The sequence below is a fragment of the Branchiostoma lanceolatum genome, chromosome 2 (assembly GCF_035083965.1).
Source record: "Branchiostoma lanceolatum isolate klBraLanc5 chromosome 2, klBraLanc5.hap2, whole genome shotgun sequence".
NCBI lineage: Eukaryota > Metazoa > Chordata > Leptocardii > Amphioxiformes > Branchiostomatidae > Branchiostoma > Branchiostoma lanceolatum.
The window spans coordinates 34,679,686-34,705,692 of NC_089723.1; the positions used below are offsets into that span (position 1 = coordinate 34,679,686).

General features: G+C 43.8%; 1 protein-coding gene across 1 annotated transcript in view; it reads right to left on the reverse strand.

Annotated features, from left to right (window-relative positions):
- LOC136428814 (leucine-rich repeat-containing protein 4B-like) overlaps positions 1-20,737 on the reverse strand; it is a 47,856-nt gene extending 27,119 nt beyond the window's left edge. Inside the window, exon 1 of the mRNA XM_066418576.1 lies at positions 20,459-20,737. The gene's annotated coding sequence lies outside the window, so the exon portion shown is untranslated. The remainder of the gene's footprint in view (positions 1-20,458) is intronic.
- Positions 20,738-26,007: the final 5,270 nt, after the last annotated feature.

Below are 26,007 nucleotides of genomic sequence, written 5' to 3' on the forward strand. Positions count from 1 at the left end.
GAGACGAGACAGACTGACACATCATATTGCATCAAAGTAACGACTAATCACCCGACGTGCATTGATTGAATCAGCGGCGCATCGATATTTCATCCCTCTCGAGCCTTCCCGTTTTCCTTGATGACCAGAAACAAGCCCGTTCCCAGTCGTCTAGTCCAATTCTACACCGCTATTCAACCTGTCCAATTAGATTCACTCATATCCGCGGCTCGGCTTGCTACGGACTACAGCTGTGATCAACCCGAACACGAGATTTATCGTCTGAATATCAAGTGTGGGAGAAGTGGCCAAAGCCGGAGCAGCGGTCACAGACACACGGTACATCATCAAGACATGAGAAATAGGTTTTCTCTCCTAACTAAGATAACGTATGGTAAATCTTTAGCGGAGAGACCTGGCAAGAAACTTTGGAACTCTGACACTATTCCAAACTATATCAGTCAGACACACGGTACATCATCAAGACATGACGGATAGGTGTTCTCCCTTAACTAAGGTTACATATGGTAAATCATTAACGGAGATATCTAGACCTGGCAAGAAACTTTGGAACTTTGACGAAAATGTCAACTTTTACCTAACAATGGATATACTTGATGCTTTGCAGCATCTGCTCATCGCACAGAGGGCCGAACAGCAACCAAAACTATATTTGTGTGGCCCTTAATTTTGTAATTGGAATATGATACAAGATGTAAAAGTATGATTTAAAAGACAACAAAATCATTAGCTTCACTAACAAGACGTTAGATTTGTTTTCAAGACAAATGATCAAAGGACTTGAGCTTCAAATACAGTGAATTGAATCCCTTAGAGTCCGTAATTGGTTTCCACAGCCGTCTGCGATGGTGATGTAAGGCGGCAGCGCCATTGCATTACCGCCTAACATCACCAGGAAACAAGTTACCATCCACCTCTCCATCTAACTTTGCTAAATAAGTCTAGAGACAAGTGGTCATGCTCTGTTCGACTTAAGTACATGGAATTTTTCGTCTGTCTTAGTTCTCGACCTGTAAAGATTTGAGTTTCAAATATATAGTCAATAGATTCTCCTAGAGTCCGTATTTGGTTTCCACAGCCATTGCGTTGCCGCCTAACATCACCTCGAGACAAGTTACCATCCGGCCATTCACCTCTCCCTCTAACTTTGCTAATTCAGTCAAGAGACAAGTGGTCATGCTCTGTTCGACTTAAGTACATGGAAATTGTTGTCTGTCTTAGTTCTGGACCTGTAAATATTCGAGTTTCAAATACAGTCAATAGATTCCCTTAGAGTCAGTAATTGGTTTCCACAGCCATCGCATTGCCGCCTAAAATCACCAGGAGACAAGTTACCATCCGGCCATTCACCTTTCCTAATGAGGTCATGATACAAGTGGTTCTGCTGTTCCACTTAAGTACATGGAAATTTTCCTCTGTATCAATTCTCGACTTGTAAGGATGTGAGCTTCAAAGACAGTCACTATTACCCTAGAGTCCGTATTTGGTTTCCACAGCCATTACATTGGCTCACATCCAGGGGAAACGAGTTACCATCCGGCCATTCACCTTTCCCTCTAACTTTGCTTAACCGTTCAAGAGACAAGTGGATCTGCTCTCTTCGACTTAAGTACATGGAAATTGTTCTCTGTCTTAGTTCTCGACCCCGTGCAAATTCGTTATTACATCGCGGGACGGGGCTCACTGGCTCGGACTGAAAGGACGCTATCTCATCAAATCACGCCATGGTCGCTACGCGAACCGTGACTTTACCGCGTCTAACGTGTGATGCGGTCGGAGCACCGTTAGAAACAGCACCGCGGGTGTGTTTTATCTGAATAGCTCCCTGGACAACACGTACGAATTCATCAGTATTTGAAAGTTAGGGTTTGAAACATAATCTTCACTGCTATGCTCACACAAAATGAATGTTGCTATCAGATACATAGTTATGGCTGTTTGGTGTTGGTTGAATTTCCGACCTTGTTGCAGTTACTCAGAAGCGATGCAGGCCATTTTTTATTTCAGGCTTTTTTTTAAACATTTGAATATTCACCCACGTTTGCACCGAACGTGCGTCAACAGATCATGCGTTCAGATCAATATTTACGGGGGTTTAACGGTGGTTGAATTTCAAATCTTGTTACAGACCTTCCTGACGCCTCAAGTACAAACAGGTTCAGAAGAGGATTATACCTTAATTCCACTAGAACGGCCTTCTCGCCACGCGCTCTCCGCGACCTCAAATTTAACAGAGCGTTCAAAACAAATTTCATAGATTAAAAAGAGTCTTTTTACGGTTTGTGTGCTTTGTCTTTTCAGCCATACTTTTACATTTTGCATGATCTTCCAATTATGAAATCAAGTATTAGACAAATCCGATTTAGGTCGTAGCGAGAGCGCCCGCGATTGCCGTGTAGTGGAATGGGGGCTTAACTGGCTACGGATAAGGGTCATAGGCAGTTCCTTGTTGCAGTTACTCAGAAGCGATGCAGGCCATTCTTTTTTCAAGAAACGTATCTCAATGTTAATCCAACAAGTTTTGTTTCGGTACTTTTTCAGCCACCTTATTCACCACGAAAAGTGCACCGACGTGCCGTTAGGTTTGACCGGTAGAGAAGTGAATCCCTACGCATTGAAGAGACGGATGATTGGCCAGGCGCTCGGCACAGTGTCTGTGGTATCATCGATACTGTCTGCCACGACCTTTCCACGCATAGAGAAGTCAGAGGTTAATGATATTCTTCTGAGAGCCACTGACTGAATTCTGCCATAATAAAAGGTCACCCGCATGTCTGGCTCTGATGGCTTTAGCCTGGATTCTATCCAAAAGGTGCTAGCTGGGATCTCACAGCACCTTTGTGACTTAAAGGGGTGGGGCGCACTCGAGTAAATGGCCTCTCTATACGTCTTCGCAAAACCTCTTAGGTTTTAGAAGACAATGCAGCTAAGAAATGTGGGAAAGTAGGGTTCAATTCTAAATTAGCTGACAAAACTTTTCAGTTCCAAATGTAGCTTATATTTATCATAACCATACACAGTGGACGTGTACTGCGACTGTGTTATGGCTATGACTGCACTAGTGTGGCTCAGATTCGCAGAGACAGAGATGAAAACGTTACCGCATCGTTGCAATACAGTGTTGAGATGAAGATAAACTCAGATGTTCATTCAGATAACAGATGAACAGCTTGAGAGGCGGTCAATAATTACCAGCTGTTTAGAAGCTCCTGGTGGCATCGTTATCTCCGTATGGTACGCTATACGTCAACACGGTAACAACTGCTAAATGTATGTGAAACTATCGACCATATTATAAATTTCTTCCTCTGTAAGGTTTTTGTAGGGATGTGCCTGTAGATTGCCCCGGTTCAACCTTTAAATGGCAGGTCGGTTGGGGCTGCGCCCGTCTTTCGGAAGGGACGTAAAATGGTGGTCCCGTGATCGAGGAGGTGCCTGGACCACGTCAAAGGCAAGGGCTATCACCCCCTCGCTGTGAAAATATACCCTGCTACATAAATCCTATATATGTACCACTATACACAACAAGGGTCTGAACGAACTAACGAATATTTGTGTAGGAGGTAGAATTCCTTGGCAAAAGTTTTCACGCACAGCGTATTACCTAACAGTTCAATGAAAAGTCAGCCATCCGATGTCGCGTTGCGTAATTCCCTGTACACCCATTGATACATAAAGCACCAATATCATGACAGATAGTAAAACAAATACGTGTATAACAATGTGATTCAACAATAAAACACATTCAACAGAAGTTCACGAGAGTCGCAGGATGTGCTGCCAACAGCCATTATTTCATCTATAATGAGATACATCCATCCTGACTTTGTCGTTTGAAACGGCTTCTCTCCCCGTGAGGGAACTCTGGAAGTGTAAGTGGTTTTGCCCGGACTGTCACTCCATGATAGATGTGATTCCTGTTTCATTACCCAAGATGGATTAATGAGTACAGCGAATCCCTACAATTACGTTTGCATCATTGCAGGAGACGTGAAATGATTTTCATTCTCCGGCAGAACTTGTCTTGTTACTTCAACTTAGAGTTGCCACTCACATCAACGCGTTTGCCAGAGTTGTGGGCGTCAATACAGCTACCTGGTTATACCTAATGTACGTATGTGAAATCATATCTTGTATAGCTTAACATGCTTAAGTCTTGGAAACGCTGATTTAGACGCCATTTTCGCTTGCCGGCGAACGTTGAACGACCAATATTGGATTTGTGTGACACTTGATTCTATCGTTGGAATATGATGCATGATGTAACTTTATGAGCGTGAAAGTCATAAGAGACATTAAAACACACAAAACGTAAAGTAAATCTTTTTTTTTGCCCGTGGAATTCGTTCAGAGATTTGTTAATAGTTGGTCGCACAGCGGTTCTAGCCTCTAATGGAAATGGAGACCAACTCTGGCGCAGAAGATACACTTTGTATGTGCCCAACGCCCATTCAGTTGCGCTTGATAGCCCACTTTGGCAAACTTGCTGTGTCTGCCAAAATAGGTAGCCCGGGCGGTGTCTAAATGGACGCGTTGATGGCGTGGGCGGAATTTTACCTCTGGCCTCAGTCTCAACAAGTTTCCATTTCTGCATGCTCCACAGCTCAGTGAGCTGGAATCAACGCATCGAGTTCCGGCCGGACGAACGTCGCCAGGGAATGTGTTGGTAAGCCGATGTCTTAAAAATCAGCCGCTGCTAAGTGCCGGTCGATTGTGTATCCGGGGACATTTGTTATTTTTAGGACATAAAAGAAGCTGATGACCTGATCAGCTGATTTATGCTGCGTATAGGAAAGAAGACCCCTTGTGTCCGATATACGACACCCTTAGGAAAGATGAAACTCTATTCCAGACACCAGACATCGACCCAAAGCCACTAGTTGTCAAAATTTCGTTTGCTAACGTCTGAAATAAGTGAACAGATCTAGGTTGGCCTACTGAGACATTTTCACACACCCAGCCGTAAAGCCAGAGGAAAATTACATCCTAAGCATAAAAGCTCTGAGTTGGTAAAATACCTTTTGAAGAGGTAAACTGATCTCCAATTCAAAAATTGGACTCACAGGCATTTTCAACAACTCATCTGTTGTCTGACCATGACAGGATAAGATGATGCCATCTATATCATGGCGCACCAACCTTCTCTCAACCAGGACGGAGGGCGGTACCGACTTCGATCAGGCGACACTTGATCTATTGCTGACGTCATACATTCAGAAACTCACATGACCACAAAGATTGGGCCAGACAACTTAAGAAAACTGAGTGTGTGAGTGAGTGAGTTAATGAGTGAGTGAGTGAGTCAGTGAGTCAGTGAGTGGGTCAGTCCAAATGTTAAGTTGGCGAAAAGTTTATCTTTTCATAATATACAAAATTTGTTTGCCATGGTGACTTAGTCTAATTTGATCAACATATTGTATGCAGGTAGAAGCTTCGCATCTAGTTCATCATCTCTAAAGTCCCCCCCCCCCCTCTCACTGGACCCGCGACACGCTGGCGGCGGCGCTGCGTTCTTAACTGGATTTGAGTTACCCTTGACTTCATAAGAGGAATATCATTTAAAGCGTACTAGTTTGACCAAAAAGACAACAAAGGACACAAAGCTTAAAAAGATTCGTTTTCTGTCGATGAACTTCGTTGAGTGCTTTGTCAATTCGATCGGTCGCAGCGACGCCGCCAGCGTGCCGCGGGTCCAGTCAGAGGGGGGCTTAAATGGCCCCCACGTTTGGTCAGGTACGCATGATTGCCAACTGGCCCATAACGCTCGCATGAACCACGTGGCCTGGAATTGATGACACGAAAGTCAGAGTTCAGTAATTGCACTTTGCCGTTCGAAGAACACATTTGGTCAGCCAGCCTTCTTCTCGCACGTACGTGAAAAGATTGTCGACGAACACACAGCCGCCACACCACAGTCGCCAGCAGTGCGACGAACATGGGACGTTGTCAAACCCATAACCCTTAGATTGTATTCAATAGCAGTTCTTAGAATAGTCACTTGTTCCAATCGTCACCAGTTAACTTGCACTGGCTGTATATATTTTTATACATTGTTTCATGTTGCAATTAGCCCTCGGGCAAGAACTTACAAATAAAATCGGAACATTATGTTATCCTTCCTACTAAAGATTATCCGATAGGATTGTCTATCTGAAAAAAAATTGGCCATCACCAATTTAACAACTACCCATATAATGACATGTTGTTGCACACTTGTCCACAATCATCTATAGAACAGTTGGGTGCGTTTAGAATTGATGGAAGTCTGTTTCAAAATCTAAAAACGTTTTACGCAATTAATAGACCCTTGTTTTACTTATATTCATGATCTATCAATTAAACACATGTGATGCAAAATCAGGTGCTGCTTTTGTACGTTATGTGAGATTAACAGTTATCGGTGACAACAACTTGCTGACACATTCAATAGTTTTTTTTCTGTTATCTGAATGTATTGTCACAATACATGCAGATAGCAGACGAAACTATTCTTTCCAGCAACTCCCTGACTGAATACCATGCAACCCAGGAATCGTTAAGTTCGGAAACTATTAGTTTTTTCATCAGTCAAACGTCCAAACAGTACCACAGCCTTGAAGATACGTAAAATGCAAATCACACCACTTTCATTATGAACTGTGAAGACGCTAAAGCCGGACGGAAAGTACCTCTAATCCCCAAGGCGGTATGTGGTTCCATCAATCAAAAACAGAGGGTGGTATAATTGAAGCTAAGAAGACTGATGAGTTGAACTCCGCGAAAGTATAACCTCCCTTAGCGCTAACGCAGATGAATCGAACAGCTAGTCTATCTTTCTCTAAATCCACTCAAAACCCAAACTTGGGTCTAATCCTCCCACTACCCTGTTATCCCGTACGGGACGAGAATCTGACCCCAAGCGTATCTTTCATGTGCTATCGGCTGCACTACCTGGGAGCACTCGTGTAGCGCCTGCGTGCAACCGTATGCACCCTCTGGTCGAATTCAATCTACAAAGACTGACCCCCGGGTTAGAGGACTATATGTCTACGCCGGTACGATAAGACGATTGGCACTACATCCAGTTCACGGCAACACGCCTTTGTAAGTTCTCCTCTTCTAAAGGACCCTCCGGCATTCATGAAAAAGCCGGCATGATGATTCCTTCATTGAGGGCGCTAAAGAGCGAGCGATAACAGTCTCACGCTATTTCAACTAAGAGACGACTTGCGAGTGATATTGAGCTAACTGCTATGAACATCTTGCAGGACTTCGTCTATAAATCCTGGGTAAATTTGTCCCCCAGGCCATAATCAACGTTGCTGAGCCAACAAAATGAAAGATGGGTTTCATCTGATGATGTTTCAGGTACAATAAGTTTCCTCATAGCAGCTCGCGGACTTTACCTGTCAGGGTATAAAACTTCTCTTCTACACAAGCTTGATAAATGATCCGTCGCGGCTTGCTCGACATACAGCAGCGGGGTATGTAATGCGTTTCACAAAGTAGACAAAAGCCTGTTATGTCAGCTGAATGGAAAAAACCAAGGTCAGCAAAGACGGTTTTTCTAAAATTAAACTGCTTATATCGCCCGGGGAAACCAATTGCTACGTAGACATTACACTCCTCCGTACAAATACGCTCCCCTTTTTCAAATTCAATCCAAAACAGGTCATTCAGGTGGCGTACAATGGAGGGAATATTCCCTTGTGGTGTACAGATAACGCGTTTTTATTGGTCCCAGGTTTACGCTAAGGCCTCTTGTGCCGATGGTGTCTGTTTAAGTACAGACTATGGGCTTGAGAGACTTTGTGTGCAGGCATAAGGACGCACCCGTGTGGTACGAGATAACACGACACCGGGCTATATCCCTCTCTCCAGATAGAAAATCACGTTACTCCACAGGACAGTGGGCGTCGTTCGGAACTCAGTCCTCGTCAGTGAAAATGAAACTCAGCTCCGCCTGGTTGTCGTGGTTATTTGACTTCATACAATTTGGGATAAAGTTTCGGTGAAGGGGCGGAAGCAGCCGTCAGTCACTGCAACAATTTGCTGTAAACCAGGTCTGATCGGAGGGTTGAGCTCCTTGTTCCAATTAGTTGGTAACTGGGAGACTCCAGTTCAAAGCCTGGGAAGGGCATATCGGTTGGGGCTGCACGCATATTTCGGAAGCGACTTAAAATGGGGGTCCCGTGTTTGAGGAGGGCTCCCGTGCTCGAGGAGGTATCTCGACCATGTTAAAGTGGAAGGGCTACCAACCCCTACCTGTAAAAAAATACCCTGCCACAGAAACTTGCTAACCTATGTGCCACTAGGCACTACAAAGTGAACAACAACAAGTCTGATCGACTAACAGAAGATGTTTTGTATCCTGCGACCATGTGTTGAACTACATGTCGGGCAGTTACTGCGTTGAGCTCAAAGGCAATGGCGGGTGGACTTTGTTACATGTCTGTATTTTCACGCAGTTGCATACCTTCACAGTAATTGTGTATTTTCTGTGTTTAGTATTAGCGTAGCTTGTTCTCGTAGATAAAGAGAATTATTTCATCAAGATCTACAGCCACTATTGACTTATGATGACATCGAAACATCTGTCTGTGTCTTTCAGAGCATATGATTTTTTTCACTGCCAATTCAGCAGATATCTTTTAGCCCTTGACCTCTGAAAGTCGCTGTAGCTGTGACACTCATCTGTCATAGTCAGAGCAGACGAGCTTCTATCGCAGCAAACGGTGATGAATTCAGCCCCGCAGGGTTACTGTATTCCATCGGAATGAAGGTCAAGTTCGCATGCCTGGCAGGGAAACCAGATTGCATCTGTATCGTGCTGTAAGAGGCATCATATTAGCTTATTTCACTTGACTTCACTGCGTGCATTCTGCCGCAACAGCTTTGAAGTAGCGGGCATACAGATAGACGTGACCCGCGGCGACGAGGGGCCTTAAAACGCGGTATCGGTCCGCAGCAATCGTCTGAGCGTCGGCCAACAGCTAATGTGTTTTTCTTGTTAGAATCTTGACGTCGGACATGTCACAATCAATTATACCGTGGAGTCGTTCACTCTCGGGGCAGATGGGATGTGTAGATTGGGCGGGGACACTACTCGATAAGTCCGGTCAGGAACTTGCTTTGTTGGCCTGCCAAGGTTGCAGAAAAGAGCAGAGCAACCTTCGCCCCAGAGCAAAGTCAAGTGCGAAAGGCGTCGAAGCCAAATTGCTGGTATTTCCCTCTGAAGCTGAATTACAAGTCATTTCCGTTTTGCAACCCACACGCTTATTAGGTGAATGAGATCTTCTGCGCACCTCTCTCAAAGGCTGAGAGTCAATTGATAAGACAAGTTTGCTTATCTATTAGATCACGCAATCGTCTTACAATGCTGGCTACTTTTACAGAATTCTGATTAGCTCTCGTGAATATGGAGGGTAAAACAAATTTCACATAGCAAGAGGCAATGAGGGATGTCCCTGTAGCTCAACTGGTATTGCTAGGGTCACATTTCAACGCCGGTGCCCGGCCGGGCTGTTTGATAAAACAAAGAATAAAGAAATATTTAAAACTTATGATAAGGACTAATTTTTCTACGTTTTGTGTGTTTTGATGTCTTTTATATCGTATTTTTCGTTCCCACAAGCTACCCGACCGGGCCCCGCTTTGGAAATGTGACCGTAGCATATAGTTGCCCCACCGTTGAGCTCCTTTTTCCAATTAGTTGGTATTTAACTGCTGGCCATGGGAGACTCCGGTTCAAGTCCTGGGAAGGACATCTCGTCTTTTGAATTCGGAAGGGATGTAGAATTGGGGTCCTGTGTTCAAGGAGGTGCCTCGAGCACGTTAAAGGGGAAGTGCCCCTCCCTGTAAAATTATACCCTTCTACAGAAACAGCAGGGAAACTTGCAGACCTATGTGCTGTTAGGCACTACAGTGTGAACATTTGGAGCTTATACTATGCATGGAAGACAAGACGCACATGATGTATTAAGGAGTTATGCGTCATTCCGTCTAGATCTTGGAGCAGATTTCCGTCAAAGATGTCCCTAAACTAGAGGAAGCTTTACTAAACTGCCCGTTAATACAAGATGGCTTTGATGCAGTGTACCGCACTAAACGTTAAGTTCACAGCCCCCCAATTAGAATTCAGATGCTAACTTCCCCTTCAGTGGCCAATGAATATAGAAGATGAAACATGGTCTAATCCTATTACGCCGGGAAAGTGCAGGTAATCCTTCCATTGGGCCGTGACGTGCAGTTTAAGTAGCTCTTCGAGCTGCAAAGTTAGAAAAACAACTTTGCAAACTCACAAAGTAACAAAGGTCAGGGTCAAGTTTTTGCATTCTTGCATCATTCACGATGAAATGTAGTAAACATGCGCATGGAGTTCTGTCAACTAAAAGGACTTTCACACATGCAATGTATGTATAATTTTGGTAGAAAAGACCATCATTTGAAATAGATTATGCTAATTACAGCTTTATATGTAAAATGAATTGTCTATTGCATATTCTTGCCCAACAAAGGGCTAAATACATTAGAATATCAAGAAAATACCAAGAAAACTACGTCACGCTTAATCTTAATCAATGAAACAACACAAAAGCTTTATTTTTTCATGGAGGTATATGGAGACCTCCGAAAACGTCGTTTTAAATCTTCACGGGGAAACAAATGCCATCTATAATTTTTAACCAGGGAAGGTTCAAGATCTAATTCTGCTTTTATATCTTACGTGTTTTCAGTCTAGTACTGGCTTGTTAATGCCTAAGTAGGACATGTGTAAGCAACTAGTCCAATCTACAGTGTACTTTGTTAGATTTCACTGTACATGACGGAAAGCCACTTAAAACTGTCGCTGGGATGCGGAACTGTGATGCAAGTAATGGCGCACATCCTTCGGGAAAATCCTCTCAACACCTCTCGATCAATGTAAACATTCCTCCCGCAACTTTCTCTAGGCTCCTCCCGAAGATATGAAAAAAACTGCATCGATTTTCCTCGTCTGAAAAGATTGACACGAAAATTGGCAAGCCCGCAGGCCTTACATATCCTTCCTAACACCCAGAACACGTCAAGGCGTATTCACATCGACAGGACGCACGCAGAGGGAATGGGATAAGTCCAAGGAATCCCTTCTGTAAGATCTAAATGGGGTCTTCCATCACTCGGGTGTCGTACAGGCGGCTCTTCAGAAGAACCACCACTTCACGGTCACCTTCTGCCGATCGAATCAAAGCAGAACGCTCCGGAATAGTAAGATAAATTTGCGTAGCCTCCTTTGACACCGCCTCGCACCTCTCCGCCCTTCTCTCCCCCGTTATTAATCTGCCGAGTGAGACGGATGACTATATGTATGTCTGAGGTCGCTCTGGGAGGATTAAAGAACGCCAGCGCGCCGGGATTTTGAAGCGGCAGAATGAGCTACCCTTCCCGGGGAAAATGAGGTTTCCCCGCGGCACGCATATTTCACGCGGCCCGGTCGTCAAGACTGATTGATAACGGTGCACCCTTTTCCTGAATGTCCGGCTTGCCCTTTTTACTTAAGGTTAGTCGCAGAGCTGCTCATCACCTTTCTTACCTGGAAAGGTGAGAATGAAGGAATCTCGTTGTCGTTTGACCCAGATAATATTGCATTGGCGTGCACTACGCGTACGCATGAACAGGCATGTCGCTATTTGCTGAAATACAGGTCAACTAGAACGAAAGAAAAATCGCGCAGTCAAGTCGTCGGCTGTACATCAGCTGAAAGTTTCATGATCTAGACTTACGAGCTATTACTTAGGAACCGGGTTGTGGAAAGCAGGTTGCTAACAGACACGAAATGAAGAAGTTATGTTGCACACTATATGTTATGCTTCGTTGTGCTATCAGTACTATTTCTTGTTCGTTCGTTCGTTTGTCCGTTCAGACCCTTTTAGTGCCTATAGCTAGTGGCACAAAGGACAGCACGTTTCCTTGCTGTTTCTGTAGCAGTGTGCATTTTTACAGGGAGGGTTGCTAGCCCTTTCCCTTAACGTCCTCGTAGTCCAGGGGGAGATACCTGGGAAAAAAACTGGTCTCGTAGGACACCCTTTATATATTTAGTCCACTATCATAGAATGATAGCTTGATGTCCCTTGATCCTTTTAAGGTAAGTTGTTCTATGGTCCAGGTGGGACATCATGGTTCCAAGGCTCTTTATGCAAATTTATGCAACTGAGGCAATTCTGCTATGAGGCACCTGAACATGAACACGGGACCCTATTTACGTCCAAAATACGAGTGCAGCCCAAACCGAGATGCCCTTCCAATGATTGAACCAGGGTACTCCCAGTAGTCAACTAATTGGAAGCAGGAGCACAAATGTACATGTAAGGTTGATTCCAGTTGAGCTACAGGGACATGTTTTTATTTCTGAAAAAGTGACTTTAAACAACAGCAGGAAAAACCCCAAACGTACTGAAATTTACTGCTTCTATTCCATCACAGCTTCTACGTCGGACCCACTCACCAGTTCGGTTGTCTTGACTTCATCCTTATAGACGCTCCCGGGGACAAATGTTGACGGAACGTCTCTTAAATCTGGGCTTAACTTTACGACTATGACTGCCCCTTCCACGATCCTCAACCCATCCGTAGGGGAGTATTCATAGCGGCAGCGTTCCTAGATCCCACTTTGGCCGCCATTTGTCAGGCTCTGATCGGCCCATTTCCCGCCACACCGACGCTCCTCCTGTATCGTCACGGTCTCGATCGCGGTGACAAGAGTTACAGCCTGCCCTTCTCTGCCGTGCCTTTTTATGAGGGCTCTTCTTATCTTGCTTTGGATCATGCGACCCGGTCATAAACAAATGACGGCTTTGTTTTTACGTCTCGACTAATGGACAACTCATAACCCGCATGTTGTCTTATACTGACTTTCTGGAAACCCTTTTTATACATACAGAAGTACTAACAGAAATTGTCTGTAAAAGGTATGACCCGTATGAAGTCGTTTCCCGTGACATCAGTTTGTAGCTTAAATGTGGCCATAAGAAAATGTTACAGTAGAGTCTTCTTTGTTGACACGCAGTTATTGTCAGATCATGACGATACTGAACCAAACGGCGTGACCTTCGTGATTACCAGCCGACACCAGAATATGATTTATGACATTCAGAAAGTGTCATTGGTTCATTTCGCTTACGGTACGCAGTAGGTGGTTTGTAAAAAGAAAACCAGATTCTACATAGAATGAATAAACTAGGAAGACAAACTTTACTATGCTATCAATGTATTTTATTACTTTTTCCCATCTTACATGAAAACACAATGGTCTAGAGACACAGTATTGCCCTACGGAAAGAGATTGAAACAATATGTTTCAATTCTGACCCATCCAAACGCAAAGCTACTCGACAATCAATGAACGGTAAAAGTCGCCTCTTATTTTTTTTCTGTTCCATGTCTACCTTGTATAATTTGACATAGTATTCTATGAGACGGGTAACTTTTTTTGTTTTTCACTAGCAAACTTTAAACGTGCAAACTTTAAACCCTCACAAAATCTGATCTGATTCCGATTACAGTTTGGTCGGCAAAAAAGAATATTGTACTATTTACGCTGTAAATACATTATATGATATCCATCCTTATTCATCAAGCTTTTTCATGTCTAAGATACACGTACTCAAGATCCTTGGGCTGTGATCTAAGATATATATTCTATAGCAGCATGACTTCGGTAAGACAAGGCCTTTTAGCTCAAGCAAACAAACTGACATCTGTGCCTCACGTACGTGTTTCGATCTATTCTCAACTCTTGCGGATAAGGTCGGTGAAAACTGCATTGAATACCAAAAGGATGAAAGGCAGCATTGAATACCGCATCTCTCCGAGGATTCCGGCCATACAGCCTACAAAAAGTGGTCCATGGAGTGCCTCATTGCCTTTCCTGGTATGGTTGATAGATCTTCCTCCGCTTTTCATGCTCAGGAGGCAATCAACAGACTGCGTTACGGCTGGAAGGCAAGCATACAAGTCTATTATGGACGGAAATAACTGTAGGTTTTGAGCCCGGAGACTGGAGAGATAGCCGCCTGGTGGTCAGTAGGATGTGAAATGACCCAGACCTGTAGAAGGCGAGGCCAGCACGGATGGTCAGTGATACGGAATGAGGCGATTCTGGCCTGGGCGATGAACTATGGAAAATCTGTAGTGGTCAATCTACTTGGGTATTATGCCATGTGTTCCGTTCGACCATAACTCACGAGGCGAAAACCAAGCGGTGGACGTGAGCTGCCTACTACAACCAAGTAACAACTCTTCTTTTACAGATCATTCTCCTACGCAAAAGCCTCGCCTACGGCCTATGCAATATACCTTTGTCAGGCTCTGCTCAACTGGATTAAGGTTTCTACTTTTGTGGGAGTAGCTTCTAACCAGCTGTCAGTCAATCAGAGAATCGACTAAAAGAAAAGATTTAGGCGATTCTCTGATTGTACAACAGATGGTCAGAGGCCACACCCACAAAACTTCAGCCCGGTTTAGCAGAGCCTTCCCAAGGTATATTGTATAGGTCGTGGGCAAGGCTCTCCGTTGGAGAATACTCATGCAAATGCACCTATGATACATGCACATACAGGATATACTTCCCACCAAAAATGATCATGACTTGTGTTGAAAGTCTTGATTGTAGCCCAACCCTCCTCTCTCAACAAACCCTGCTCGTATTACCTCAAAATATGAATCCTATGGCCCGAGGAAGCTGTACCAAATCCAGATGCACTAGTACGTCAAAAATATCTCCGCTCATACAACCTGCGAAACTTGTAACATGTCGCCAGAGGGCGCTATTCGTGAAAGCGTGTTTACAAACGTGGAAGGATGTCACTCAAGGAAGCTTCGAAGACAAACTTTCCTCCGTTTTGAATCAAGTTTGGCTTTCCTTAATCCTCGATGTCAAGTAGCGTCTTTCGGTCGTTCCATCCTGTTGGTTGTTGTAGATAGCGAGTCAGTTAGTCATCACATGTCTCAAGACTGGAGCCAACATAACTTTATCTAACGCCTACAAGCCCGTACAAGACCCTCGGGGGACAATTTCCTCGAAGCGATGAGAAGGATACGTCTTGTCGCGGAGACAGGGATTGATGCACCCTGCAGCACGGCACGCCTACATGACGTATGGAAGTTGGCGGGACTCGTCCCGACTGGTAGCAGCGGCGGGATTGTTAATTAATCACGACAAACGAAGAGAGGGTTTCCGATATAGCTAGCCATTCTGAGTCATGTGTGGACACATCGTGCACCCACTAACTTTAGGCAAGACAGTCGATTGTATCAATGGTTTATTTGAGCAAAAATACAAGGTGTCCACCAGCAGTTGCAGTTAATAGGCTGAATATGGGTCAGCACATTACAACGCATACAAATCGTATCATAGAAAAGAAAAGGAAATTTGGCACTTCAATTAGCACCTATACATTGTAACGTTAAATATGCATACAGTATGATACATATGACCAATAAAACCACCGCCATAGACAGGAAGCATTGATTATATAGAGAGACATTGTTGGCATCGCTAAAATGTTATAGGACATGTGCATAACAATTAAGCACAGGTGACAATGTACAGTATTCCCTTTTGGCTGCATTCTGTATACGTAGTATGCATCTGGAAGTGGCGTCCATACCTCACGCCTACCTCTGACAGGAATAATGCCTTTATCTACCTGCGATTGTGATTGATGGAAAAACTAGTGAGGCTTAACAAAAGGTCGGACTGACCAGCTCATTAATCCGGAGAGAGGCAGCGACCGAGAAAATAGATGAAACGACAAACACGCATGCGAGAAATCACAATTACGCCCCCAGTCAACTACACGGCGATCGGGCTGAGACCTCGCTGCGACCTAAGCTTCTTCTTCTTTCAGTTCAGGCAGCCACCTTCATCTTGTTGAAGATTTTGCCACCTTTCAGGGGAAGACTACTGTGGGTTGGGAGTGGGATGTGGAGTGTAACAAACCAGGGGTTGGGAATGGGGAAGGTGGAGTATTATAGATGTTGCTTGAAACTGTCAATGGTTGGACTAAGAACGACCGAGGCTGGAAGGCTGTTCCAGTCCTCGATCGTCCTTGGGAAGAAGGACTGCTTCCTGTACTCTGCAAGCTGGACTTGTGTAATCCTTGACTTCATAAATTGAACACCATGCAAAATGTAAAAGTATGACTGGAAGGGGAACAAAACACACAAAGCGTATTATTTTTCTTTGTCAATTAAATTCGTTAGTGCTCTGTCAAATCGCTCGGTCTCAGCGAAGTTGCAGCGAGGTCTCCGCCCTAGTTGAATGGGGAGATCACCGATGAAATCAAAACTACATGAAGAGACAGAAGTAACAGGAGAAAGGTATTTCACAATGTTTGAGAAATAACTACAAAGGATCCAAAATTCTCAAAATACCTTCACCACGGAAGAATGGCATCGCGGCCATCGACCAAACATTACGGGTGACTGAGTCCGAGTATTGACCGTTCCATTTATACTTTGGACGTGTTCGATTTTTCAGTTGAGGTGTTCATTCGACCCTAGAGAATTTCTATTCATTCAAATTCAAGCCGTAACCGTCACTCATGTCATTCAGAACCAGCCATGGCAAAACAAATAACAGTTGAATGAAATTTTGGGCTTGGCCCATGCTTATATTGTAGCTGGCAAACATTTCAAAACTTAGTATGACTGTTGATGAAGGTTAGACATCCAGGTAATAAGATACGCCAAAAATAGTTATCTGAAACGTCTGACTGTTTCACCACCAAAATTTTATCCAATTGCTTGAGTAACTATTTTCTGACATGACTATGTTTATATATTGATTTTTAATTGATTATATTGTTTGTTTGCATTGGACTGCCCAAATGTTACTTATTGTTATTGTATTTGTTTACGTCAGCTGTAATTTTTATTTCAGAGGTGATGTTTGATATTAGCTACTGCTAAAGTGCATCACCTCTGTATCCTATGCATTTTTCAGTTGATTGATAAAAAAACATATAACAGCTTTGAAATGCAATTGATAAAACGCAGCTACTAGATATATCAACCGCAGTGGCCTATCACCTCTACCCACTGTATGCTTTTTTGTGTGTGTGATACAACTAGCATGGCTAAAGGAAAGAAGCTTAAAGTAGAACTTCTTAAGTTCAAGATATTGACTGCACTCCTCCGTGCAAGATTGATGTACCAGCAATAGGCGAGGGACAGTCGAATATAATCTCGCCAAACGCGGAATGATAGATGTTGCGCTCGCGTTGATTACGCCATATGCTCTATTTGTCATCATCTCGTTTTGCGCGACGCGACAGGCCATATGTTCAGTTTTACATGTATGTATCCTAACGCTGGCGTTACTTTTCAACCCTCATCATATCATATCATACATTCATATAATATCATACATTCCTGACACAGCATACTGTTACCAACATATTGTATTCTAGAACGTTAGCATGTACATTATTCTATAGATTATTTTTACTGTTAGTCATGGCTTAGATCAGTTCTCTATATTTGTCAACAATTATCAATAGCTCAATTCTCATGTAAGTAAGTTGCCATACATTGTACCAGTTACAATTGTGGCGCCGTAAAGTTCTTCTATCTTGTCGGGTGGCTGTAAACGTGTCTCCAGCGTACGAAAACGACCAAACCAGCTTCCCTCTGATAGATAACATTGATTCCACGGATAGTTACAGATCGTTATCTCACGAGCTGCCAAAATACTACTCGTTAAAAGTATCTCGTTGATTTCGTTTGATGTGTGGTGCAAACTGGTTCGTCGCGTTCTCTTGTTCACGGTGGATAGATTGGTCTAATCAGACAACGCTGTAAGTTTTCCCAGATTTAGTCGCACAGTTACACGCATGATTTTACTACCTCAATCCATCGGGCAGGAAAATAAAGAGAAGCGTTGCTTACCACTCTTCTGTCAGTATGCCGCTAGAAATCAAACACTTAAAGACAAAGTCAACGAAGATTCGTATGCTATTCCCTAGCTCTCAATTCCACTAGACGGCGATAGCGCTGCGACCTAAATTGGATTTGTGTAAACCTTGATTTCATAATTGGAATATCGTGCAAAAGGTAAAAGTATGACTGGAAAGACAACAAAACACACAAAGCGTCAAAAGATTCGTTTTTGTGTATGAAATTAGTTGAGCGGTCTGTCGACTCGCTCAGTCGCAGCGTTGTCGCAGTGAGGTTGTCGCCCTCGTAGAATGCGGTCGTGAGGACAATCATTGAGGTAGGGGCGGACATATTTCAATGGAGCACTACTACATTTTCATTAGTCCAGCGATGAAAAACGTTTGGTTTTGTCAGAGAATACTAAACTAAATCCGACTACACAAATACGTAGGTACAGTAGCTTAACAATTGGGCTAAAATAGCTCAGGGAAAATTGTTTGAGTACTAGATTTTCTGACTTCCCAATGTCGTAGGATGATGAATCAATAAATGCCAAATCAAATGTCACAAACAAATATTTTAGCCCTCCGAAAACGGTAATTGTAACCAATTTTGCGTAAGAGCAGAGTGCATTCCTCACAATACTGTTACTTCCACAAAGTTTCCCTTCTACTTTGTTAAGTAGGAAATAAGCCAGACTAGTCGGGTCGATCCTTTCATGTGCGTTAACAAAAGTAATTTCGTTTTGAAAACGCCACACGACTCGGTGGAACCGCCCCGAGCATTACCATTGATTTCCTTTGTGACTGTTTGTGACAGGAGAATTAATGACGCGGAGAGGAGGCCCTATCAGTGGTGGCCACGCACCCTACAAAACGGCGGGAACTAATCTCTGTGACAAGGCACAGTTTGTAGGGTATATTTTCTTTACAGGGTGTAGAGTTGGGGACCCTAAAGTTTCTGACATATACTGTAAAAGCGGAAATGTTCGCGAGGATTTGATTTCGCGGCCGGGAGAAAATGAAGTGTTCGCGGTGGTTTTAAGTTCTCGGTTGAAACTGGCATGCAGGGTTTTACTGTAAAGGGCGTAATGTTAACATAACATAACATAACATAGTGTTCGGATAAGAGGCATATTGCCTATGAGATCCGCGTCTTAAGCTTAGACTCGATGTTTGCGGTGGTTTTGAGTTCGCGATGGACCGTGAAAAACGCGAACATAAACCCATCGCGAAAATTTCTCCTTTTACAGTAATGTTGATCACCTCCGTTGACGCCACAAAAGCAATCTTCTTTTGTCTGTCGTTCCTACTCATATTGAGTTATGAAAATAAACCTAATCAAATATAACGAGGACGATCAGAGAGTTACATGCCGCGCTGGTAGACTATTCAACACATGTACAGAGGTAAGATTACTGTGCGCCAATCCAATCCAGACTCGTAGCCTCGACCAGGCCTTCCTACGGGGGTACGGATCGCAGAATTCGGCAAAAAAGTGAAATGATTGGCTATGAGAGTCAGTCCAAGGGAAGGTCAACATTTCCCAATCGGACTGCTCCTGCAAATAAACCCCCCTGGTGGCCAAACTCCCCTGGCAAATATTCTCCCTATAGCCGACGTAGTCAGTCTGGTAGAGACTAAGAGATACTTCGGTCCCTTTTCTAATCCAGAGCCCGGCCGGGCTGTTTGCGAAAATGAAAAATATGCATATCAAGAAAATACACGATATATGGTTAGAAGTCCTTTTTTTACGTTTTGTGTTTTCTTTTTCTTTGTTTTGTATCATATTTTTTCGTTCCCACAAGCTGCCCGGTCGGGCCCCGAATTGGAAATGGGACCGAAGCAAGACTCAGAAACACATTGGTATTCCGCGCGCTCCTGAGAGGGAAAGCGGTCCCTGGGGTACTTTTGTCGGAGGGCGATCTTGTGCAGTATGAGAAACAGGTGTGACCCCGATGAAACCCTAAGTAGTGTGTGTGCGCTTCACGTAAGAGCGATGGAAAGAGTTCGCGAAGGCAGCAGCTAATTGTTCAGCACCTGGGACAGTGCCGCATCCCCATACAGTGCGCACTCCGTGCCACGCTTACTGTTAAATGTACGGGCTGGAAAATACAGTGTGCAACAGTGCAGCGGGCTGAATTACGCCTAGTAACATTACATCTGATGACAACCCATCAAGAAGTACGTGGCTCCGCAGTAAAGGCACTTTCTTAGCCATAAGCCCACGTAGCATTATATGGAGGAAACGCTAAAACAGGCAATAACCGTACACATTAAGCCGTGCAGCATTGCACAGGAAAAAAAGCGTGCAAGGACGGAATCCTATTTCGTTAATGAATGTATTGATTACGGTTTGTTGGATTGGCTGTTATGAGCGTGCAGACCGCCCTGCCTTGCCGCAGCGTTTGCAATAACACTGCTACTTATCAATAAAGCGCCGTCTTGGACTTCCGAAGGGAACGGTCTTTCAATTGAGCACGGTTAAGCGTGCGGAGAAAAGAAACATAACCGTCGTATCTCTAGTAACATTTCAAATATGAATTGTACACGGAATATCCTACCTTGAGTTGTTTCCCTAGCAGGGTTCCAATGCAGTGCCAGTAGTTTGTAGACTGTTTGTCAGCGCTGCAAATGTACGGTACACTACAACTGGGGAAAATATTCTCCAGTGATATTTCAGCACCGCACGCCTAGACAGCTAGTCTCTCGGCACATCGTCAGACGCCCGGTCCAACATCAAACATCAGCGGAGTCGATCAACTTATCAGACACGGGGAGAGCTTGTTGAGTCGCGGGACGGCCTCACACCGAAGCTGCTACCACCACACTGAGCCGGCAGAGGCGGTTCTTATTGGCGGTGTTTCTCATTAACCCCCGCTGAATTGCTTACCATCGGAGACCAATCACCGCCCGGCTGGGCGATAAATTGTAAATATGGGATTGTGAAGATAATGCCGTCGATAAAATGGAAGATGTTCAAAACGGATCGTGAATCTAAAATAGGAAGAAGTCACGGGATCCGTACGAGCCAATATTTCTTCAGACAGGAACCGTTAGTTATTTAAGGGCAATGAAAAAGCTAAAGTCCTGAGTCGATTAAACATTATCTGCTTTGAGTTTCGATGTCATCTCACGTGGCAAACCACTTTGAATCGAATCATTGACATGATTGAAAATCTCTTTATATATCTCTTTATAAGCCAGCTTATCCTCTGGGAGCCAACGGAGGGATGGAGGAAAAGGGGCAGGAGACGCGCAACCCTCATTGACAATCTAAAAAGGGATGCTGGGCTCAGTGACATTTCAACAACAGAGCTGAGATCGCTAATGGAAGACCAGACTGAGTGGTGCAGAAGGACTCATTGCTCCCGATATGACATCACAGATGTCCTCATTCAATGTTATTTCTGTTTTTCCAGTCTTTCTCGTACCACACGTGAATCTCGTATTCAGAACATTGCGTCTTCCATGTCTTTTTCTACGCTTTAAAAAGTTTGTTTGTAACCATCCCCAGCGAGTGCTACGCAACAACATTTTCATCGGTACCACTGTGGAAAATGAATTTGCAACTTGGCCGGAGGAGGTCACAAGTCTTGACCCCTAGCCCCTTGGGTCAACAGGAGGAGCCGTAAGTCCTGCCGGCTGTCTAGACCAAATAAAAACTAAATTCTTCTCGTCTCCCTGCTCTTAACGAGAGTGAAGTTTTCATTATGGTCATGTTGCCAATCTTTAGCAATGTTACATGAAGGTGACCGGAAGTTACTTCACTGACGCCCCCCTAAAAAACTAGATTTTTCTCGTCTCCCTGCTCTTAACGATACTGAAGTTCTCATGACGGTCTTGTTGTCAATCTTAAGCAATGTTATATGAAGGTGACCGGAAGTTACGTCACTGCCCCCCCCACACACACACATACACACATACACAACAGCTCTACAGGCCTTAGGCGTACAAGTGTCACTGTGAGTGATTTGGGAGTATGACAGTAGGATCAAAGATGTCCAGGGACACACATACTTTGACTTTGTACCTCGTCACGTAACCTCTTAAAAGTCCCCTTCCTGTCTCCAATAACAGGAAGTACATTCATCTGGCAATCAAAGTCTGGCTTCTCTAACCGATAAAAGAATGTTTTGACGCCAACTAACACAGTCAGTCTCGAGGCTTGAATAGATCCTGTAGTACCAGAATACCACATCACCGAGTACAGGGGCATATCTGTCTTAATTAGGGACGCGGAAACTGTATCGATATACAGAATACAAGGGAACATCCTGGCATACATTCGTCTGGCATTTTCACAAATCCTTCGACGTAAATACATATAATGTAGCAATAGTACGGACTGTGTCATACTATTAAAGAGGAAATGTTCGCGATGGCTTTCGCGCTTCTCAATGAGACATCTTCATCCACATACATACAAAAATACAAACAAGCGCTACCAAAAACATAACCTTCCTGCATTGGCGAGGGTAAAAACACAAAATGAATTGTTACAGCGGACGAAGCTTCCCCACCGCCCATGTTGGCATGCAGCGCGGTGGCGAGGACTCATCTGTACTCGGTGTCCTTTGACTATCCGGAAAGGTTAACAATACATCATCGCCGGGACCGCGTACAGCCAGATCATCCCACACACGGGAACGCAATAACATTTCGCCTCTTTATGTCCCTTTTATTCCAGTTTTACTATTCTCTCAACCACACGCCGCTACCATATCAGCTCCAGTTAATTATCTTAAAACAATAAAGTTGATTCTCACGGGGGAAATAACATGATCCTGTGCCTGCCAGGTGTATCGGTGGCCCGCGCATTTGAAGTAGGCTTCCACAGCATTGCTTTAAATTACTGTCATTTCGCGGAAGGGGCACAAGCGGGGAGAAGCTATCAAGTTTTGACGGAAGGCCATGAATATGCGAAGGCAAAGTCCATTGGCGTAATTGTGGACATTTTTCACGGGAATATTCAACGGTAAAAGACACAGTGGGCGTTGGACCTACCCAGATGTACATGGGAACAACCAGGAATGTGCTGTTCATCTTTTGTAGTCTTTTAAGAGAATTGGCTCCCTTAAGGCAAGGGTAAATCCTAGTGTGCAGTATGTATAACAACTGTCTCGTTTTTTACAATTCAATTCAATTCAATTCAATACAGTAGAGTAGTGATGAGACTTTTGTCCTTAGGCAACGGTAAAGTCCCATAGCCTTTTTGAGGCCGTGTGGCAGTGGGTTGTTTGTCCACCCACGACCATTGTGTCTAGGGCCCGGTGTTGGAAGGCGGAGCCCATCACTCTCCTTCCACCGCCTTTTACCTCCCTGACCGAACTCAGGTACCCATTTTACACCGGGTGGAATGTGTAAAACTAAAAGCCTTTCCCAAGGACACAGCGTCTATCCAGAAATGCCAGGAATTGAACCCGTGACCTCTTAACCTTGTGTTCGCTAGTCTAGCCACTCGACCATTACTCGACGCCAAACACTTTGTCCTTAGTCCACTGACTCATAGGAGTGGCACAGTGGCTACAGGTGAGCGATATCAGTACTAAAGCTTCGTATATATGTGCATACATCGTAAACCACTGTAATGTGTTGTCATTCAGCACATTCAAATACTGTAAATTCGTTGCACAAACCCACTTAGGAGTGACATCAATTACTCAAAAATCAGTTTACAGAGTTGAGTTTTTGTAGAATATTGAAGCAATCTGTTGTTGCGTGATTTTTTGATTACATATACCATGAAATCAATAAAAACAGAATAATATTGCTTGGGAAATGATTTGATATGAAAACCCAGGTTCTACCATTTTATATAGTTTTTACTCCAAACGTCACTGTTCGAAAGACGGCAATATACATTTTTGGGTGCGAATATTTAAACAGAAAAGCTTGATTATAACTAGTTGCCAAACGAAGTACGTATACCTAGTGGTACCTAGGCGTCGCTAGAACATGAAAAACGTATGGATCTGTTAAATCTTTTAAGAGCTGTGGAACACGAGACAAACGATGTACACGTATTCCTGTTGGCTCACTGTTGTTGATGTAACATCTACTAACATAATTTCACCAGGGTACATAATTCCGCCACCCTGAAAACATACGTCCAAACAGATCTACAACCCAACATCCCCCAGTACAATGCACGTGCACTCCTGTATATTATCTATACCGTGCATACCTGGGGATGCTGCACTAGAGATCTCTCAAACTCACTGTTTTTCAAAGTGGAGGATTTATGTAACCCGCAGATTAATGTTAATGAAGGTTATAGTCATGCCAACTGTGCATACTGCATGATTTAAGCCCCAAAATTCATCTTACGCAAAATTTCAAAAACATCCCCACTAAAAATGTTTTTGGAACTTAGCCAATTACGATCACCTCGACCTCCTTAGCTTAGCTGTAATTAGTGGAAGTAAGACGACGTGCCGCCCATGTAAAAATCACTCCGCACAGACATCAGATTGGTCATTACGCTGAAACCATTAGGCAAATGCATCAGGCGCACGCCATGCTATGCATTTGTGCTAACACGCGTGTACTGTACTGGACGGTGTCTCCACGTTTCAAAAACGGAGAGAAAGAAGGCATCGCGAACATTCAGACCTTGAACCAAGACCGGAACTGCCTGTCAGTTATGGTCAAGGCTCGAGAGGTACAGACGCAAATGGGAACTTATGTTGCAATATCATTTACTATTCTTGGCTTTCCCACTCGGAGCCGGACGCAGAAGTTCTCAGAAAATTTTACACGTCTCTAAACACATGAATAAGTTCCTGGAATCGTTCCTGGAGGAAACACGACTCGTCGGTTTGTATTTAGATTAACATTCTGTTGGTGAAAAAAGAAACAAATCAAAGTTGACAGCTTTTTTTATTTTAGACGAACGAATGCTCTCAGACGGCTGGTCCTTAACGGACGAAATACGGTACGTATCAGCACAAGCAAAAACGTGATTTTGAAACATCAATGCAGAAACATATGTCACTGCGCAAACATCTAGATGATAATAATGTTTTTGCTAACAATGTTGAGTTATTCTTGCTTGGGGAGGTAAAAGGCGGTGGGGGAGAGGGATGGACTCCACCTTCCAATACCGTGCCTTGGACCGTGCCAATGAATAACAACCCACTGCTCCTACGGCCTCAAAAAGGCTATGGGACATTTACCTTTATCTCAGGACAAAAGTCTCATCACTGCTCTACTGTACCGAATTGTGAAAAACGAGACAATTGTTATACATACTACACAGTATAATAATTTACCCTTGCCTTAAAAGACCACAGAAGATGGGCAGCACATTCCATGTATGATTTGTGTCGCCCGGCCTGTACTGTAAATGCATTTAAGTTTGCGAGGTTAACGTTTTTATTTCACGCTAAGGCGAACATGGAAAGTTCACGGTGGTTTTAATTCGCGGCAGCGCTATAGTCACATACTGCTAACGTTACAGCATTGGACAAAAGTGTTCGCGGTGGCTTTCAGTTCGCGGTGAAACGGTCGCCGCGAAAACCGCGAACATAAAACCACCGCGAACATTTCTGCATTTACGGTATATGACTGGATTTCCTGGCACGTTTTATTACTTCTCCTTAACCCAGTCCGTGTACACCTAAAAGCGTGAAGCTTTTCCATTTACGTCCATTCCCTCAAATGGCATCCTGACCTACACAGATAAAAGCTTTTTTATATAACCTTGCTCTCCTTGTGATAAGTGTTTAAAAAATACCGACGAAGACACGAATTCCCAAACTACTACTAAAATTTACTGCACTATGCTACGCCGTTTTACACCTCTTCTATTCCGTACTGTCGTTTGCTGAAGTGCAGTGAAGAATTTAAGACCAAAGTGAAAAATAACATGAAAATACCTTCTTGAATAACTATCGAGATTCTTGGATTTTTAGGATGATTTTCTATTCTATGCCAGATGGTACATGATGTATTGTTCTTGCATCTGAGGTTACTGCTAGATCAGATGAAACACACAAAGTGATGTTTCTACTCAACGATACGTGATGAGCAACGGTAAAGAGCTCTTTGAAAGCCTACAGAGAGACCAGACAGCTTTCTCTAGTGCCCCTGTCTGCCCTGCCATCCCTAT